This window comes from Myotis brandtii, unplaced genomic scaffold (genome assembly GCF_000412655.1).
Source record: "Myotis brandtii unplaced genomic scaffold, ASM41265v1 scaffold686, whole genome shotgun sequence".
Taxonomy (NCBI): domain Eukaryota; kingdom Metazoa; phylum Chordata; class Mammalia; order Chiroptera; family Vespertilionidae; genus Myotis; species Myotis brandtii.
The window spans coordinates 684575-705927 of record NW_005370683.1 but is presented as its reverse complement, the minus strand read 5'-3'; the positions used below and the strand labels follow the sequence as shown (position 1 = coordinate 705927).

The 21353-nt window shown below is 37.9% G+C and overlaps 1 protein-coding gene and 1 long non-coding RNA gene across 16 annotated transcripts in view; both read left to right on the top strand.

The window, feature by feature from the left end:
* KIF21A (kinesin family member 21A) overlaps window positions 1–21353 on the top strand; it is a 147314-nt gene that overhangs the window by 1151 nt on the left and 124810 nt on the right. The window lies entirely within an intron of this gene.
* LOC106723966 lies at window positions 7182–8590 on the top strand. Its single transcript, XR_001359719.1, has 2 exons — window positions 7182–8028; window positions 8111–8590. It is a non-coding gene; the product is annotated as an uncharacterized LOC106723966 (long non-coding RNA).

Here is a 21353-nt window from a genome sequence, read left to right as displayed (position 1 = left end):
CCAGGTCCCCGGGGGCTCTGACTCCTCCGGGTCCCTCACCCGCCCGGGGCGATCGATGGCCCGTGGGGCTTTGCCTGCAGGAGCACCCTCTCTGCTGGGCTGGGTGCTTTTTAAAAATTTATTTCGAGAGCGTCTGTCATACGTGTCCATGCAACCCTGGCCTCCTGAGGCAGGAGACAAAGCATCAGACTGACAGTGTTTCCACCAGCAGCTTGGGGATGTCTCTGCAAATGGGAGCCGCCTTATGCATCACTGCGAAGTGGATAATGGCACAAGCGTGTGCGTGTAGGAGACGCATCTGGCCTCTAAGGCATTGGAATGGGAACTATTTTTAAGATAAAAATCACCGAGGGGGGGTGGGGTGGGTAGGTCCGCAGAAGGAAGGAAACCCTTCAGCAAGTGGAAGGGTTTAACATGCGCGACTGAGTGAGACATCCCAAGGTTGAGCAGGGTGGATGCAGAATGACATTAGACATGCCTGGGTGCGAGTTTGGAAACACTGGATGCCTCAGAACTGCATTTTGGTCAATGACAGACACACGAGTGTTGAATGTAATTTAGACCGTTTTGATACGTGTCAAGAAGCAGAGCCCTGACAGTTGCTCATGGAAAATTGCAACATCATCCCTGAAATATTAATGAAGCATTCATGGTGGAGTAAGTGCGTTGCTTACACAGCTCGGATAGACTGCTACTGTGAATCCACTTCTCTTTATGGGTACTTTCAGGACTATAAAAATAACCTGTTTTCTGAGAAATTATACTTTAAAATCCTCCCCTCTTGTGGTCTTTCGGGAAAGCCATTTTGCAAACCCTGTCATGTCCGCATTTCTAAGTTATTTTAGTGACAAATCTTGGTTAGGCATAGAAATGGTAGTTTTATATATACTTTGTATCTTTAAGCAACTTAACGTCTAAAATGAATTTTAAAGATCTTTTTACATGCCCTTTACAAGACTAGGAAATGACCACCCATGGAAGTGACAGTTTTATGACTTAGAATCACCTGTTATAAAGCTTTTGAAGTTTGAATTTGGCCTTCGTGGTTATTCTACACCTACTTATCCAATTGTTGGATTAGTTTGTTTCTCGTATTTACTGCTACTATGTCTCTTTTGGTCTTTTAATACTTACTGGTGATGGTACCCTGGCAGAAGAAGGGAAAGGGAAAAGACAGGGAAAGATAATTTTGTTAGTTAGCTGATCTGGTCAAGCAACATGACGAAGGAGCATAAAATAAGTAATGGAAACATAAAATTTGTCTGGGAGAGAAGCCATTGTTACAGATTTAAGATTTTTATATGTGAATTCTCTAGAACCATCATAGGGCCATGTATTTATTGGCCGTCCTATTAAATCGGATGCTGCTTTGCAGTGGAGGTGAGCAGAGCCATGGGTCACCCTAAAGTGGTTTTGACATGCATAATAGCATTTTGCAAGTGAATAAACATGGTTCTGATTGTTGGTAAAGGCTTTATAAAACATTAGCAATTTCGTAAACCACATTGTGAAGATTTGTGGTTTTTTTTCTTCATTAAATACATTGAATAGATCCACTCTCTAAACTTATTTTGCATAGAATCGAAATAGCTTATATAGCACTTCGGTATTAATAAAGTGCTTGGCCATATATTTTTATTTACAACAAATATTTATTCAGCATATATTCCCATCTCTATTATCCAGACTTCTGAGCTAAAAATAGCAATAATTGTTGGACACATTCCATGTTCTAGAATCAGTGCTGTGTGTTCCGATGTTTTATATCCTGTGAAATCTCATTTATTCCTCATAATAATCTTTGATTTAGGTCCAGACCTGTTATTATTATAGCCATTTTACAGATGAGACGCAGAAAGATTAACTAACTTGAGAGCAAGTGGCAGAACAAGAGTTCCAACCCAGACAGCTTGACTCTATCTGGCCCAAATGGTTAACCATTAAGCCTACAGAGGTGAGAGGCAAAGACATGCTTTGCAAAGCTTTACTTAGCATAAGGTCAGTTGCCTCTTCCTGGTTCTGTACTAGTTCAACTACAAATGAATGGCTCTGACAGGTTATGCATACCTAGATGCTGCTAGAAAGATAGAGATCAGAAAGAGAGGACCTGAACTTAAGGCTAAAATATTTCCTCCAAGTCTTTAATCTTTCCAGTGTCCTCCTGGCCTACCTCCAGTTTGTGATAAGCTTCACCAGCAGGGTAAATAAATCAACAAATAGACACACACCAGCAGGGCATTTAACCTGCTTTCCCCCTTCAATGTATAATGTAATAACAGGTAATAAATAGAGTTGACTCTACCTGTGTAAGTAAACAAAAATGTCCTAGAGATTCTTGTGTTTTATTAGATGTAGAGACTTACCAGTATGCCAAAGTGAATGACTCTATTTTAGGTTTCTCAAAATAAGTGCATGGGTCATATAAAGCTTTGGGGAAAGGAAGTTGAACAGAAAGTTTCTCATTTAGGGAGAACATTTTAAATTCAATTTCTGCAAATGCCTTTTGACAGAGTATATCTGAGGTGTTCTGCAAGGTATCTTTCATTGTGGTAGATATGGATTCAGGTGACAGCCGCACCCCATGTTGCTGATGAGCCCTTGACGTATGATTAATGCTACTGAGGAACTAAATTCTAAAAGTTGGTCCTTGATTTAGTTTTTGGAAACATTTTATCTATGCTTGGAACAACTTGGTATGTGGTACTACTTTTTGACTGTCAAGTTGATGAAATCTGAAAACTGATGTAGTATTTCTGATGAATAGTGTCCTAATTGACATGTATGGTGTAATGTAAATATATGCATTGGATTGCAAAGACTTATGAAAAAGTATGAAAAGAATGTAAATATATCAATAATCTTTGTATTGATTACATATTAGAATGATAATATTTTAATATATGGAGTTAAATAAAATATTATTAAGGCCGACTGGTGTTGCTCAGTTGGTTGAACGTCAGCCCATGAACCAAGAGGTCATGGGTAGGGCACATGCCTGGATTTTGGGCTTGATCCCCAGTAGGGGGCATGCAGGAGGCAGCTGATTGATGTTTCTCTCTCATAGATGTTTCTATCTTTCTGTCCCTCTCCCTTCCTCTCTCTAAACTCAATAAAATATATTTTGAAAAATATTGTTACAATTAATTTCATCTTTTTAATTTTCCTTTTTAAAAATGTGGCTACCAGAAATTTTAAAATCAAATGTAGTGTTGTTCACATTATATTTCTATTGGATAGTGCTGCTCTATAATTTAAACAAGGTGAATAAATATAGAATAAAACTGTTCAAGCCATCCTATCATAGACTAAGATCAAGAAAATACCAAAATATTAGGTGTCTGTTTTTAGAGTGGATACACACACACACACACACACACACACACACACACACACAGAGGATTTGATTTCTTAGCAACATTTTTTTCCTCCCAGTGCAGAAAAGTTAGTGTAGAAAGTTACTAACTATGGGCTCCATATGGTAGCTGATTCTAAATCTAAGACATCATGAGATGGTGTGTCTTTGTCCTTTCCCTGTTGTAATGCTAACATAACATTTGAAATTTTTTCCTTTACAAGAACTTTAGCTTGCAAAAGATATCAAGAGCTGAATGAAAATGGAGACACAGAACCATCATGTTTTCACATCATTGTTAATAGACAATATGTCAGTGATTTTCAACTAGTGTGCCGCAACAATTGTTAAAACCTGCAATTCCTGACTATTTAGTCAGGGGCACTGACCTCTTTTCCGTTAGAGTGTCAAATTAAAAAATGACAACAGCCAACACAAGCCATCCAATGTGAATGAATAAAAATTATACCTGTTTTTTTTTGTCAGATTGGCAAAACGTCTATTTTTTGTTGTGCTGCAGAATTGTAGTAATCACTACATGTGCCATGAGATGAAAAAGGTTGAAAATCATTGGCCCGTGCGCTTGTGAGCTAAAATTTCTTTGCTTGGCTTTTGCAGAGAACAGTACATACCCTTGACAGTGAGTTTGGATGTTGTCTAATTTACTGTGTTCCACCTTACTGAAGCACTTTTTAAGAAGTAGCATTGCTCAGCAGGCTTAAGGGCTCATTGGACAGTCAAAGCTTTGTTACTAGGCCTGTCGCTGGCACTGATTTGCAAAGTGAACTCCCTGAACTCTTCTCTTTCCTCATGCTGAGGTGGCCATGTAATGGCATTAAGGGTTGCACAAACTTTCCATATTCAGTCTATTAAATATGTGATTTTTGTTGTTGTTAGTCATACTGTTGACACAAATGGTGCCTCCCTATTGACAGGAAGGCACTATTTTACCATTTCAATCTTGACTTTTCCAACAATATGTTTGGTCTGGGTGCTCTGGTTATTGAAGAGGAAACACTTAGGCTTTTGTTGTCTCTTTGTTTCATCCTGGTTATAATATACATGTATTATATTTTATTTAATCTTCATAAAGACCCTATGAGGTAGGCTGGACAGATGAATAAAATATTATACAGATGAATAAAATGAGTCTCGGGCACACTGGTGACCTCTTCAAGATTTCTCAGCCACTGTGTACGAGAACTGGCACTCAAACTCAGGTTTCTGATATCTATTTCTGTATTCCTAAACATATTTCCATATGTTTTCGAGACATTTCACATACTAATTTCAATGTAATAAAGATCTTTCAAGCTGACACACGAATATACATCTGGGAAAAATTATCTGAAACAATTTAACGCTTAGAAAATGTGGAGGTAGATAAGCAAGGCTCTTAGAAATATTTACTTTATAGAAATAGATGGTTATCTGGTGTTTGGTCATTTGTTTATTCCTTCCTTAATGCAACAAATATTTATAAAGTGCCTACTATGTGTTGGATGTTGGATGCTTTCCTACCACTGAGGATACACACACATTACAGCATGATGCCTGCCTGATGGAGCTTAGACCTAGCAATATGAAGCTTTTCAAATGCACAGACTATGTTGGAACTAACAAAATATAGTCAGCAGCACCAACTAGACATGAACAACAATTGTTGCAGTTTAGTTTTTATTTCTCCCTTATTTTTTCAATAGCGTATATGAGGTCATACATTTCTCAAGAACAGTGCGTTAAGAATGAAAGGGTGTCCTTCCAAACATATTTCACATAAAAATTGAACTCCAAAGCTTATGCATTAGGATTTTATTTATATCATGTCCCACTTGATATAACATACATGCCCTACTTGTATTTATTTATTTTTGGATGAGGAAGTAAGGAAAGAGAGGAGTAAAAACTAGCGGATGATGTGAGCTGAAAAACAATGAAATTATTTTATTTGCCAAATGAATTGATACATTTTCTTCAGGTGTATTAAGTTTATGGAGTATGATAGACCTGTTTGTTTTGAACTCCTTAGAAGTTCAGATTTCATGTCTAATTATCACTACCCCTTGAGCTCTTACATCTTTCCTGCTAATTGGTTAATATTTTGATGCTTAATTATGGGGTAGTGAATGATGCACTAGAAATTCCAGTTTAGTGAAGCCATGAAAGCAGAAATTATCTTGGCAGTTAATTCCATAATCTGCCCAATCTTCCAATTCACATCAATTTCTCCTCAAAGAAGGGGACTTGGAATTTTCATTATTATGGATGTTTTCCCCCAAGACAAGTTACAACTCACCTGTGAGACTCTGACTTATAAATGGTTGTTTTCTGTCAACATTAGACATGACCTTTATCTGAGTTTTAGAACAGGAAGAAAAAACACAACAATGAAAACGCATGCCAAATAATAGAAAGTATTTGTATGCAGTATATCATTAGAATAATTTTACGCAAAATAAAACAAATGTTTGCTATTTTCAATGCTTGTCTCTGGGAAGGGGATTTGTGAATTCTGTGTTTCAACATGGTTTCCCGGTGGATTAACTATTTAATCTTCTCAGAGTGTTAAAATAGTTTTCCTCTGGCTCAGGCTTTATTTGAAGCAAATGACAGCTAAGCCAAAGGGGCAATTTCATGACATCTCACAGTTATTATGAAGTCTTTCTGAATGTTTAAGAATTATATTTGAGGTTCCTTTGTCCTTCGTTTTTTGAAATTATTAGGCATTTTATATATAGAACATAATTTTTAGTACTTCTATAATTATTGACAAAATTGATTTTAAAACTTGAAGGGGACCTTGACGGGGCCAGCTGGTTGAAACTTTTTTTTTTTTTTTTTTTAAAGACAGTTGAGGCAATAGCGGCCCAGACAAGTTGAGAGAATTGCTTGAGGACCCACAACTAGCAGCTCAAGTCTTCTTTGTGCTGTGGATTTTGCTGGCAGACATCCCAGAAATAGAATAAACTTAAAAAACTGCAGTTTTAATCCCTTCAGCCCTCCCTATAAAAGTTTAATTTGACATTTAGGTGAGTTCTCCCATCTCAGTGCCCATTATTTTGGCTTCTAGAAACTAGACCCAGTGATTCTAGTGAGCGGAGGACCCTGGAGTAGATATCCAACTTTATATTCCTGGTATATTCAAATGTGAAGAAATTGCCAAAACTGAGTAATAAAAATAATATAGACAGTTTTCAACATTGGCATGTAACACATGGATGCTCTAACAGCAGCTACAAAAGGACAATGTGGGAGCAGTCTAATTTTGAAATAATGATAAATATGTACCGGTAAGTAGCAGGATTTTGTAAATGCTCGGCCCGGAGTGTGTGGCCTCTCCTCCTCCCCTCACCTCGATTCTTACAACTTTCCCTCTACTCCTATACTTGAGGGTTATACCACATTGCAGCAAAAATGGCAGCCTCACTACAAAGGAGGTGGCTGGAGGGTGGGGTTGAGGTAGAGGTCAAATGGGGTGAGGTGAGTTGTATTTATTGAGATCTGGAATTGGAGTTGGAGGTAGAAATCTGAGTGGTTTAAAAAGACCCCTTTTGAGTATAACTTTACTAGATAGGTGGTTCTAAACTTCTAAATAATATATCAGCCCTTCCCACCCTTATTTTATTTATTTATTTATAAAATATATTTTATTGATTTTTTATAGAGAGGAAGGGAGAGGGATAGAGAGTTAGAAACATCAATGAGAGAGAAACATCAATCAGCTGCCTCCTGCACACTCCCTACTGGGGATGTGCCTGCAACTGAGGTACATGCCCTTAATCGGAATCGAACCCGGGACCCTTCAGTCTGGAGGCCAATGCTCTATCCACTGAGCCAAACCAGTTAGGGCCCCATCCTTATTTTAAAAGGAAATAAAGAATACAACACAATTTGACCATAATGGAGACCCATCATCCAAAAAATATCCTAAATCTCACCACTTCACAAAGTCTTTCTAGGCTGCTCCCATGCAGGGACATTTCTGCTTTTTGATGTGATTGGTCGTCTTTGTATGATTCTTCTTCCACTCTCTCTAAAATCCCAATGGGAGGGGTACACACAATGTAGTGATTTTCACTGTTTGGCTTAAAATGTTCCCCAAATTCAGAGAACATTTAATGCTTTTTGTTGTTGTTGTTCATTGTAGAAGATGCTAACAGTATTGACAGCATTATTACAATAGAATATTTGAAGGGCATTGGGGTTATTGAATTGAAACAAGCTGATATCTACAAATCTAGTTTGGAATGGAGGTCATTCAGGATTTAATCCCAGGATCATTTAATTTGTGTAACTGTCCTCCTTGTGCTTCTTCAGTAAGAGCAAGAAAGAAAAAAAAAATCACACTTGGTTGTGGAGAGGTGGGCAGCATGTGCCCAGGGACTGAAACAAGGTCAGCTCAAGGTTTATTCGCTACTCTTTGGATCTCTTAGTGTATAGTAACATTTTAGTTTTTGAAATTATTCTCAACTTTGGGAAGCTGTATCTGTCCCTTAGGCACGACAATATCAGTTCTCTAAATATGATAAATTATATATTTTTTCAGAGTAGATATTCACATTCTTTGACACAGCTGCACAGTCAGTTTGGAGTTCTAAAGAAGAGACTTTTTCTTTCAGCAAGCAGGAACAAGAACCCTTGGAGAGGGTCAAGCTGTAGTTATTCATTGCGATGCGGTATGTTGATCACATGGTGTACTAGTGAGGCACAGGGCATTTCTACCCTCAATTGTATTCTAATTTTATTTACTTTTTTTAGACAAATTTTTTGTTTTGTTTATTACATAATTGTTGAATGTCCACTGTGCCCTGGAATCACAGAAGTTGGAGGCATTAAAGCAATTGGAGGTGCATGATTGAATGAACATTGGATGGTTAAAAAACTTTTTTGGTCTGGACTCTTACCAATGATAAACTTTGAGTAGGAGTTATCCACTTAACCTCAGTGGACTTTGGAAAGGATTAAAAGAAATAACCACGTGAAAGCATTTGGAAAAACAGTTTTTACACAAACATAAGGCAGTCATATTATTAGAGATGAGTTTGAGATAACCAGCAACGGGCATGTTGGTTATATTCCAAACTCTAGCAATTGGATTAGTCATTCTCTAATATGTAACCCATAACTTGAATTTGCAAAGTGCTTGTAGCTGTTTGTATTTTTTTGTTTTTGAGTGTCTATTACTTGCATCACTATGAATGAAACAAAAATGTGTATAAATACTTAAAAAAAACCTTACCTTTTCTAGTCTCCTCTGCTTTTTTTTTCAATATGTAAATCACATGCCTTGTTGCTCTATCTTACCAAATTCCTTCATTTATAATTTAGTAAAATCCACTATTTTTATTCCTACCTTTCTCTTTCCACAAAGACTTTCAGTTGTTATGGTTTTTAGTGTTTAGTAAAGTTACTACCTTATACTTTGTGAGATTAACAATAAGATTGAGTTATATTTCCCACCAGTGGCTTAACCTGTTGTAAGAGGAAGGTGATTAAATTGGTTAATAAAAATGTGAATTTTCCTTCTGAATTGGCTTGCACCAGATTTTTGAAAATGTTGCTAATGCTTTCCTTGCTTCCTCTCATCAAGTGTGGCAATAATACACTAAACCAGGCTATAGATTAAAGAGAGCTGCATGGAGTAAACTGAGTAAAAATACTAGAAATAATAGTAACATTGGATTGAAAAATAAATTTACATTTTTTATAAAAACTGTTTTCTAGCACCTGGAGCTAATGGGGCAATGTGTAGTATTCATTGGTGGCACTAAGGGAAGACTTAGCTGAAAGCATTTTAAAAGAAGATTGATACTTAGAAGCAGGAAATAGATCTTTCAAGCCTGATTTCAAAATCAGCTTTTAATTTCATTTTATTTTTATTTGATTTATTTTCTACTATTGAAATAATGTAATCAGATTAGTAAAAGTACCCAGGAAAAGATGAGAAAAATATCATAGTTCATCACCTTGATATAATTACTATATATCTGTTTTAATGCATATCTACATTTTTAAAATTGTTATAATCTGGATACACTTTTATAGCCTGATATTTACAGTTTAGAGCAAGCATATCAAACTCGTAGCCAGCGGGCCGCATGCTGCATGCAGCCCATCAGATGCGAGTTTGACATGCTTCTTTAGAGTATAATGTATGAACTTTTCTATGTCTTTATGTTAAAGAAGGGCATTTTTGAATAACATGTTAAATATGCATTATCTGCTTTACTTGAATAATTCAATTCAATATATATTAAATTCCATATATCAAACGAATTTAATTGACAAGCCTTTATTGTCTAATAAGGACATTAATTTCATTTTCTAAGAGTTGTGCTGTGTCCTATGATTCTTGGTAAAGTTTTCATTTCCACTGATGAGCGCAGACTCTACAAATGACTATTTCCTGGAATTGAAGTCTCTAAATAAGAGCGTTTTTGCTTTCAGCAAGCTGGAACAAGAAACCTTGGGAAAGAGTCAAGCGTAGTTATTCATTATGATGTGGTGTGTATTGATCAGAAGGGGGAGGAGAGTGCCATTCACCAGAATATATGATTAAATGTTTCAGCATCTTCAGTACCATAACATTAAGCTATATATATAGCAAGATATAATGTGTTAAGAGAATACACACATTTGCTCAGCACATTAGTCTTAAGCTACTGATGGTAAACCAAACACAGGTTCATAACCATGCCATGTTCCTTGAAAATCACTGCATTTCTGCCCTAACCGGTTTGGCTCAGTGGATAGAGCATCAGCCTGAGGACTCAAGCGTCCCAGGTTCGATTCCGGTCAAGCGCATGTACCTTGGTTGTGGGCATATCCCCAGTAGGGAGTGTGCAGGAGGCAGCTGATCAATGTTTCTCTCTCATCGATGTTTCTAACTCTCTATCCCTCTCCCTTCCTCTCTATAAAAAAATCAATAAAATATATTTTTTTAAAAAGAAAATCAGTGCATTTCTAAGGCATTTATTTGTGTTCACCTCAGTTCAACACAAAATATATTTGTTTGAGCGGCCTATTGGCCACCCAGTCTGCATCTGTTCTGTCCTAAAATGGAAGTTGTCAACTGCTGATTGATTAAACAGGAGAGTACAGATTTCATTCCTCATTATTTGACCTCCCATTTAAGGTTCCTTAATCCAAATGTGACATCTGTGACATTTTCAGGTCTCCATTTAGGCAATACAATATGATGTTTTTGAATTTTAGTTGGCCAACTTGGCCTTAAATTGACAACACATTCTCTCTGTCCTTGATTATGTTCTTATCTGTTTTGTTTCATAAGTATAACTGGACCTTGTGTTACCCTTGTAGCAGATTTGGTTCTTGTTTTTGAGTATAGGGTTTCTTTAGTTATCTTTGATTCTGAATTTTGTATTAACTTGGTATCACTCGACATAACTTTTCATTTCTCTTGTTCAAGTGTTCTATGACTGCAGTTCTCAACATAGAGTAACCCAGACTTGATGATTTCACAAATTTAAATTTGAGCATGTTTTGACATCAATTGTGTGGTCTCATTTTATATATTTCAATGTTAGGATTCTACCTTATTCTATTTTAAAATAGACATAAAGAGATTATGTGGTATTGAGTGCTGTGGGTATTGGTGATTGTTAAGTCCAGTGATTTCAGTGTGATGCTTAATAATAAAGCCAAGATTATGAGTTTGATCCCTGGATGGACTTGGTAGCTTTGCTGCTGTTTTAATATAACCTTCGCAATCACAACACATACTGTTGTTTGAAGCAGCGACTGGATATTAGTAAGGATGGATCAGTACAAATCAGTCAACACTGGTGTAAACATCTCCAACCATGTTCTAGAATTCTCATTCCCTTTATTAGATCATTATGCATGAAAATACTTTTATACTCAAAGTTTACAGGGGGCTCAATTAGAGAAAAAGATACCTACCTCAGATGTTTGTTGTGAAATTAAGTAAGATAATGTACATAAACCCTTATCATAGTACTAGCATTAGTAAATGTTTTATAAGGCATAGTTGCATCCAGCCAGTGTGGCTCAGTGGATTGAACATCATCCCATGCACCAAGAGGTTTGATTCCTGGTCAGGGCATATGCCCGGGTTGTGGGCTCCATCTCCAGTAGGGGGTGTGCAGGAGGCAGCAGATCTGTGTTTCTCTATCATTGATGTTTCTATCTTCTCTCCCTCTCCCTTCCTCTCTCTCTAAAAAATCAATAAAAACACATTAAAAAAAAAAAGAATAGTTGCTACTGAGGGGTAGGAGGAGGTAAAGAGGGCATAGGGGGAACAGATGGTAATGGAAGGAGACTTGACTTGGGGTGGTAAACACAAAATACAATATATAGATGATGTATTATAGAATTGTATACCTGAAACCTATATAATTTCATTAACCAACGTCACCCCAATTGATTCAATTAAAAAATAAGAAAAAAGAATAGTTGCTGCTTTCATTTTGTTATCATTACTAGAGGCCCAGTGCACGAATTCGTGCACGGGTGGGGCCCAGCCAGCCAGACCCCAATTGGCAGATCAGGGCCAGGCCAGCTGGGGGAAAGGGCTGTGGGCGATTGGCCGGTGGGCCCCACCCCTGATTGGGGTGAGGGGGGGGCTGATTGTGGGCGGGGCCGGCTATGGGGAGGGGCTGTGGGTAGTGTGCCAGCCGGCCTTGCCCCCTAATGGGGCTGGGGGGGGCTGTGGGAGGTTTGCCAGCCAGCCCCACCCCCAATTGGTGTGTGTGGGGGCGGATAGGGGGAGGAGCTGGCTGGGGGGAAGGGCTGCAGGTGGTTGGCCAGCTGGCACCGCCCCTTATTGGGGTAGAGGGGGTGATCAAAGGCGGGGTCAGCTGCAGGGAGGGGCTGTGGGCCAATCGGGGTGGTGGGGGCCCATTGTGGGTGTAGCTGGAGGCCAACCTCCCTCGGCCCCTTCCCCTGGCCAGCCCCTCCCCCTGTTGAGATGGGAGGGGCAATTGGGAGCAGGCCACACCCACAATTGAGCCGGTTCACTGGCTGCAGTGGGTGTCATAGCGACCGATCATTCCGGTTGTTACGGCATTCCGGTCACTGGCTTTTTTTTATATATAGAAGATTTTTGTCTGCTTCGTACCTCTGAGTTCCTGGGTCAGTCCTAAATAAAGTCACTAGTAAATCAGAGCACTGTTGTTTGCCTTGCCAGCCCATTAGTCTGAAATTTGTTTTGCTGCTTCAAACTTACATGCATATGCTTTTAGGATCACAGCTTTTCCTGTTACCTCCTATCACTTGGCTTCTGTCTTGGTTTCCTGATATATATCCCCACCATCTTGAATACAAATCCACTTGCTTAAGTGAAATTATTGGAAGTCCCTTTTCTGTGGAGGAGGAAACTTATCCCCTTATTTTTCCAACTGGGATCTCCTTCAACTCATGTGGGCCACTCAGAACTGGAAGCTGCCTGGCTGGTGTGGTTCAGTGGTTGAGCATTGACCTGTGAACCAATAGTGGGTGTGGCCTGCTCCCAATTGCCCCCCCCCCCACCTCAATAGGGGGACGGGCTAGCCAGGGGAAGGGGCCAAGGGAGGTTGGCCTCCGGCTACACCCACAATGGGCCCCCACCACCCGGATTGGCCCACAGCCCCTCCCTGCAATGATTCAATTCTTGATCGGGACACATGCCTAGTTTGCGGGGTCCATCCCTAGTGCGGGGTGTGTAGGAGGCAGTCCATCAATGATTCTCGAATCCTTATCACTGATGTTTCTATTCCTCTCTCCCTCCCTCTATGAAATCAATAAAAAAATAAAAAGAACTGGAAGCTGCCATCAGATTGAATCCACTTGCACACATGTGTTAGCACTGACCAAATCTGGGTTACTCTGGACCTCCCTTCACTTCCACATCATCCAGGCCTCTGGCCAGACTAGTTTTCAGTCCAGCTTTCTTCCTTAATTCATGCCAGCTTGGAGACCCCACTATGTTTTGAGAAAGATTTTACCTGAGATCAAGACACTGTGATTTACATATGGGATTAACATGAAATACATGTGTATATGGGTGCACACGCACAAAAAAAGGAGTAGATGAATCTGGACAGTATGGTATAAAATATATTAATGTAAATAGCCCAGTCAGTATGGCTCAGTGGTTGAGTGTTGACCTATGAACCAGGAGGTCATGAACCAGGAGATCATGAACTTGGAGGTTCAATTTCCAGTCAGAGCACATGCCTGGGTTGCGGGCTTGATCCCTAGTAGGAGGCAGCCCATCGATGACTCATCATTGATGTTCCTATCTCTCCGTCTCCCTTTCTCTCTGAAATCTATATATTTTAAAGCATGGACTTTAGGGTCACATAGATTTGAGTTCAAAATTTTAGGACAGTTTCTTAAACTTTATGGATCTTAGTTTTCTTATCTGTAAATGGAGTTAATACCTATCTTATAGGATTGTTAAGATTATATGAATGTTGTAAATGCCTTGCATTTAGAAGTGTTTGAGAAATGTTAGATTCTTTTATCTTTTTTAGTTTTCCCTCTCTCTTCCTCCCCTTCTTCCTATTACCCTCTTTTCCCTCTCCATTTATCTCTATCTTTTTAAAATTTGTATTTTCCCTCTTCTAGGTGAGACTTGCAGTGATTAACCATACTTTTTTTTCCTAATCACATCAAGGTAGGGATAATTTCTTTGGTGAGTTTTTTTTTTTTTTAAATAAAATTTCACCTTCATCTTGGCTTTGTCTATGAAGTTAAGATTAAGAGAACTAATCTCCTAGGATTGTCATGAGAATTAATTGGTATATTTATAAAGCACTCAACATAATGCTTAACATATAGCAGTCCTCAATAAATGTTAGTTGTAGTCATTAACTTGTAAACATTTATTTTTAAACAAGGATTCTCTCAAGTCTTCCCTTGAGGCCCCTTTTTACAATTTATTATTTATGTCTCTAATGATGAAGAAGAGGGAAGATGGTGGATGGGAGAAGTAGGAAGAGATTGATAAAAGGGTATAAACTTTCAGGTATAACAGGAACATAGTTTGAGGATCTAATGAATAATATAGTGACCATATATAGTTAATAACACAGTATTGTGTAATTGAAATTTGCTGAGAGTAGGAATTAAATGTTCTCATTAAAGAAAAAAAAAGAAAAATATGTGAGGTGAAGGATTTGTTAATTAACTTGGAGAGGGGAATCCTTTCACAATGTATATTATAAGAAATCAACACAATGTACTTTAAATATCACATAATTTTATTTGTCAATTATATCTCAATAAAGTTGAAAAGAAGAATGATAATAGTGCATTTCATATTGGGTAATATATGACCATGATATTACCAAAGTTATCAGTATTGTATTTATATGATAAAATGGATGTCTTGGTTTGTCCATATAAATACAAGTTGTGAAAGTCAAGATTGAGAAAATAATACTTTCTTGACCACGTTGAATAACATTTTTTAAATCTTTGTCCCCTGTTGGTATGTATACTAATGTTATTACATTCCTTCCTGTGTATCTTTAAGGGCATGGGAAAACTTATTGATTTGCAACTGCTTACCTAGCAGGGTGAGCTGACTGACATGTTAATCCTTAAACCTCTTAAATATATTGCTTGGTGTATCATTAACCTGGGCACACTTCTACTTATACCAACAGAGTTTTTAACCAAGACTACAGAAATGATCTGAAACACACACACACATTCACACTCACACAATTTTCATGATCAACATGAAGAAATTAAAAGATGTGACAGAGTTGAGTTTTTCACTAACTTAGAAAAGTCATCTGATTAATTTTGTCCTTCTTTTTGTAGTTCATATGTCATTTTGCATATTTTTAAAATTGATTACCATGATTAAATAAAAAACAAATTTGTGACTTTTTTTTCATAAGACCATACTCAATAATGAGGTCTTCCTTGTGTATACAGTAGTAGCTACTGAAATCTTTGACTAGATGACTAGTTTTACTTGCATTGAAAAACAAGTTTCTGAGTGATATGGCATCAATAAAGTCTGAAACTGAAATTATTCTGAAAACAAATTACTTTTTAAACCTGTTTAGAAAACAAACTTGATTGAACTGGTGAAATAAATACTTTTTGTGTCCTTCACAAATTGGTTTACAGTGAAATGAAACACCATGAAGACAGATCAACTTAGAAAATATGTGATAGAAAATTAAGTGGACTGTTCAAGATGCCTAACACAGTACTACTTGCTGTCTATTACAAGCAGAAGAATGCTCCCATATTAGCTATTAAACTAATAAACACCGTGGTAGAAATAAAGTAATATAACTATGACTATCCTTCAAAATCAATCATCAGATTCCCTCTCCTCGTACCTAAAAAACAGATGCTTATATATCTGCGTTGTTTTCTGTATATTTTGATGAGAACCAGATACTTTTTTCAGTATCTGTTTACTTGAAAAATGAATACAATAACAGGAACACGTGATTCAAAACCAGTCATCTTTGTACTTTCTTTTTTTTACTATAAAATATGTTTATTTTCACATTACATACTTTTTCTTTTATGATTGAATATTTAAAAAATGAACTTTGGTGGTGAAAGTAGTGCTTTTGGACTCTGAGTGCAGCTCTCTTCTGTTTCACTGACTCACTTTGGAGTGGCGATGGCATAAAAGTAAGCCTGTGGAAAATAACGTGACACCGCTCTATGACTCAAGTCCTTCTACATGGAAAGTGGGTTACACTTCTGCTGAGGACTTTATAGCCTCTTTGTAAAGGGCTGTCAAAGTGTAAAAAGAAAGCAAAAGTTACTTAAATAGGTAACTTTTAGATATTTTGGTCTCTTATGTAAATGGAGTTAAAATAAAAATGAATTTGTGAGGACAATAAGTAGCTCTTATCCCTGACTATTGCAATTCATCTTGGCTCAGATCAATTTAATATATTTCAATTTAATTCAATTCCATTTATTAGTTATTGAGGCCCACTAAAATCGAGTGCTCTCCAAACACTTTGCTCGGCACTGGGAAATGCAAGATGAATAGATATGGCTCTTGCCCTTGAGGATCTCAGTCCATTTGGGAGAGTCGTTCAATGTCCTTGCAGGACCTGATAGCTGTCCCATGAAATACGCCATAAATGTAATATGAACACATATGTACATATTATTGGAATAGTCTACCACTATAGCCATTGTAATCATATGCCCACTTTTAAAGAAAGAATAATGACTCCTTATTTTCCAAAATAGTAATGTAAACTGTTCTTAATGATTTGTCTCATGACACCTAATCTTTCCAATCTCCTCATCTATAACATAGCTCTATTGGTTTATTTGCTTTTATTCTTTTCCTCTGTACTCATCGTCTCCTGATTTTCATGCTCATTCTATGAAAAAACAATCCCTATCCATAAATTTCATTCTATTTTCATCAGATGTTATTTGCAAAGATTTATTGACAACTGCTCATTCACTCATATAAGGACATGAGTATTTACATATATATACATATGTGAGCACAATTAAAGACATATTCTTTTCCGACATCATTAATAACATTCCTTCAGGATGGCCAGCTTGGATCTGAGTGAGTCAGGAAGCTTCCATGGAAAGTTCTCTAAAATATTCCATTTCTAAGAATAGTTTGAATAAAATTTAAAATCCTTTTGTTAACTGCATATCTATTTCTTATATCTACTTCATCAATCCCAAGGTCCTGTGGGTAATACGCTGTGTTTTTTCTCAGGAGACTAATGATTTGTTCTATCTTTCAAGCCCCCAAAGCCCCTAGGCACTTTGAACATGTGATATTGGTAGAGTTTATGAGCTTCTAGATGTCCTTGACAGCTTCGTTTGTGATTATCCAAACTTTTGACAGATAGACCTTTCAAAGTATCCAGGTTTGGGTATAAAGAAATGGCAGAAATGATTTCCTAAGAGGCAAATGGGCTTTGACATCAAGAGAGTTGTTTGAACTTGACTTCTAGTTTTTAACCTTGGGTGAATTGTTTAAGGTGGCTAAGCCTTAATTTCCTCATCTCTAAAAAGTATTGTAATAGGTACTTCATAGATTATTCTCTCCTAACGGTGCCTTTCCTGATTAATTCTATCATGTTCACATGTGTAAGTATAATTTAGAGAATATGGCAATGCTTTGTAAATAGTTGTCTTTAGTGTCTTGGGTTTATGTTATTTTTTTGTCTTCCTCCTCAATTAATTTTTAATTATTTAAGAGCACAGGTAGACTTTTATTTCTTCTTTGTCCTTCTCTGTGAAGTGATCAATATATCAGTAAGCATGTCGGATCTGGTTCTCCACACCAGAGGAGAAAATATAGTATACTCCTGATTATTTTTATGGAGACTTTAATCAACCTATCAAAAAATATTTGATGACTATTGATGTTGCAGGAAGGGTGTTCTGGGTCTGGAGGATATAGATGTGAGCAAGATAAGATTTTTCACTTTCAAAGAGCTAACATTGGGTAAGGATAGAGAGCGTAAACATAAAATAATAATTTTAGGTGTTGATAAGTACTATGGAGAAGATGTAACAATATGCTTGAGAGTAATTGGTTCTGGCTGGGAGGAGACATTTCAGTTGAGACCTGAACCATGAGAAGATCTCAGAGGAGGGCATTCTAAACAAAAGCAAGTGCAAAAGCCATGAAAATAAGCTGGCCTGTTAGTGGAGTGGTATGAAGAGCAGTACAGCCAAGTATAGCAAATAAAAGGGAGGATGGAGGTAAAAACAAAGGTAGGCAGGAGCCAGATCATTTAGGGCCTTTTAGTCTAGAAAGGAAATTTTTGACTTTCATTTCAGTGGGAAGGCTTTTAGGGAGCTTTAAGTGCGGGTATGACATGATCTGATTTACATCTTAAAATGATAACTGGTTGCTTGCTATACAGAAGATGAACTGTGTTATAAGAGTTCAAAACAGAGGTGGGAGGCCACTGAGAATTCTATTATTGTGTTCCAGAAAAGAGATGGAGGAGTCTGGGACTAAACAATAACAGTCCAGATGGCGAACAGAAGGTTTTGGAGATAGAGCTGTTAGGACTTGCTGATAAAGCATGTGATGACAAGAGAGGAATCAAGTAGATACTCAGTTTTAAGCATTGAGAAGAACTTGATTTTTTGGGGAAAGGGGATCTATAGTTCTACTTTGTGTTGTGATTGCTATACTTTTTGGGCATCCTACTAAAGATGTCAAGTTGGCTATTGTATATATGAGTTTGGATCACAGGGGATATATCTGGGCTGAAGATAAACTTTTGAGAGGCAACAACATTTATGTGGTTGAAGAATGGGACTGTATGAGGTCACCCATGAAGGAAAACATTTAAAGAAGACTTGTGCGGAGAAAGCCCTGGGACACTAAAATTTAGAGGCCAATAAAAGAAAAAGATTCACCCAATGAGACTGGACAAAAGTATTCAGTGAAGTTAGAAAAAATCAGGGGGATTATGTTGTCTTAGAAGCTGATCAACTGTTTTAAATGTTGCTGGGAAGTCAAGTGAGATGTGAACAAAAATTGACCATTTGCTTTGGTGAGAGTGTATTGGTGACTCAGATTTGAGCTGTTTCAGTGGAGTGGTCATTTGGTGTGGATTAAGGAAAGACTGTGAGATGAGAAAGTGGAGACAGTGAAATCAATAATGCTTTTAGAAGATTTTGCTGTGAAGAGGAGCAGAGAAATGAGATGAAGAAGAACAAGATTAGGGGAGATTGTTTTAATGGATGATCATGAGCAATACTTATGCCTGACTGGAATGATCCAGGACAGGGAGAAATTGATGGTGATAAAGAGGAGATAGTTGTAGGACTGAACCTTGAGAAGGAGACTAGGGGTAAGTGAAGAGAGAAAGTGGAGGGAAGTAGCCTTAAGTATAAGCAAGGAGACTTCTGTTTTAACAAGATACAGAGAATTTTTGGGTGTAGATGCATGTGGTTTGGAACTGGGAGTATAAAAAATGAAGTAGTTCTCATCTGATTACATTTGAAAAAAACACACCAAAAATAAGAATGTTTCTTGAGGTTAAACTGTGAGATAATGGTATTGGGTGTATCACTGAAGGGATTTGAAGTTGCCAAAAATGATAATAGAAGTTGTGGTGAAGCGGATACTGTGAGATCAATGTATGAGGCAGTGTGAGAAGAACAGCAATAAAGGACATTGAAGGTGGTGAGGTATGATGACATGCTTCAAATAAGATGGAATCTTTGGAAGAAGAATGAGGAGAGACAAGTTGGAAAGTGCACTAAGGAGCAAGAAGGAAACTTACCTCCAGGCAATGACTTATATGTGATAGGAAAGAAAAAAAAAGCCTTACTCAAGATTACTTCAGTAAAAGCCATGCCCTCAGGGAATGGGCTGGTCACATTTTAGGTTGAGGGAATAGGTGAATTTCTAATCAGAATAAATGAAATATCAACACTCAGTTTATAGCAGAAGCAAAAGTTCTAAGCTCTAAACCATATAGTAACTCACACGATTCTTACAATTCTATATAATAAAAGGGTAATATGCAAATTGACCCTAACGGTGGACCGACCAGAACAACCTCTCAACCAGTCACTATGAGGCGCATTGACCACCTCTTGGTCCCTTCCCCCAGCCGGCAGGCTCCCTTCGCCTGATGGCAAATGGGGAACCGGGGATGGGTGTTGGGGGATGGAGGCAGTGCCAGGCCAAGCCCCTGGCCTGCTGGTCACCCCACACACAGAGAATGACCCATGGTGGGGGCGGGGTCAGCAAGCAGGTGGGAATGGCTGACCTCTCAGTCCTTCCCCCCTCCCCCCAGCCAGCAGGCTCTGATCACCTGATGGCAAATGGGGAACCGTGCAGGGGGGGTGTGGTGGTGGCAGGGGGCAGAGCCAGCTGCCAGTAGCCGGGGAAGATGGCCTTGATCTCAGGCCAGGCCTAGGGACCATACCCGTGCGTGAATTTCGTGTGCTAGGCCTCTAGTAATCCTATAATATAGGAACAGTAATGTGCTGCATAATGATATTTCAGTCAACAATGGACCACATATATGATTGTGGTTCCATGTATTATAACGGAGCTGAAGAATTCCTGTTGCCTAGTAACATCGTCATGTTGTAGTACAGTGCATTTACTCACATATTTTTGGTGATGCTAGTGATGCTGATGTAGGTTATAAACAAACCTAATCTGCTGCTAGTAATATAAAAGTATTGCACATACAACTATGTCCAGCATATAATACTTGATAATGACAACAAATGACTGTGTACTGGTTGATGTATTTATTATACTATACTTTGAATCATTACTTTAGAGTGTATTCTTTCTACTTACTAAAAAAAAAATAAGTTTGCTATAAAACAGTATGCTGTGTTATGCTGGTAGCAGCTTCGTATATCTCATGTTTACTGCATCTCTTCATTGCATACTTTTCTCTTGTGCTTGATTTAATCTCATCTTGTTTGGTACAGTAACATGCTGTACAGGCTTGTAACCTAGGAGCAAAGGTTCTGCCATATAGCCTATGTGTGTAGTAACCTAGACCATTGAGGTTTGTGAAAGCCCCCCTAACAACACATTCCTCAGAATGTATCTCTGTTGTTAAGCGGCATGACTGTACTATTATTAGTTCCACTTTATGAATGAGGAAATTGAGAAGTTAAGCAATTTTCTTGGGCTCATACCTACATCTATAAGTGAAAGGGCTGGATTTGAATTCTGGCAAATTTGGTTCCAGCCAGTGTTCCAAGTTGAACCACTTGTTTATTCTGCTGCTTTTGGACCACAATTTCTAAGTGACAGTAGAGAGTGTTTAGGAAGGAAGTGAGAAATAGATGATGGGGCCAAATTTGAGGCTATCTAGAGAGTAGTATTGAATGATTTTTTTTTTGAGTGAATATTTTTATTTTAAAGGATGATCTGGGAAGTTTGGACTTCTGATGGTGACTTTGGTGAATAGGAGTTTGATGAGCTTTTTCTATATTTTAAACCAAAGAGAAACTTGAAGATCTTAGATGGCTGGTTTTGCTGGGGGCTGGAGATGTTCTGTTAACTGGG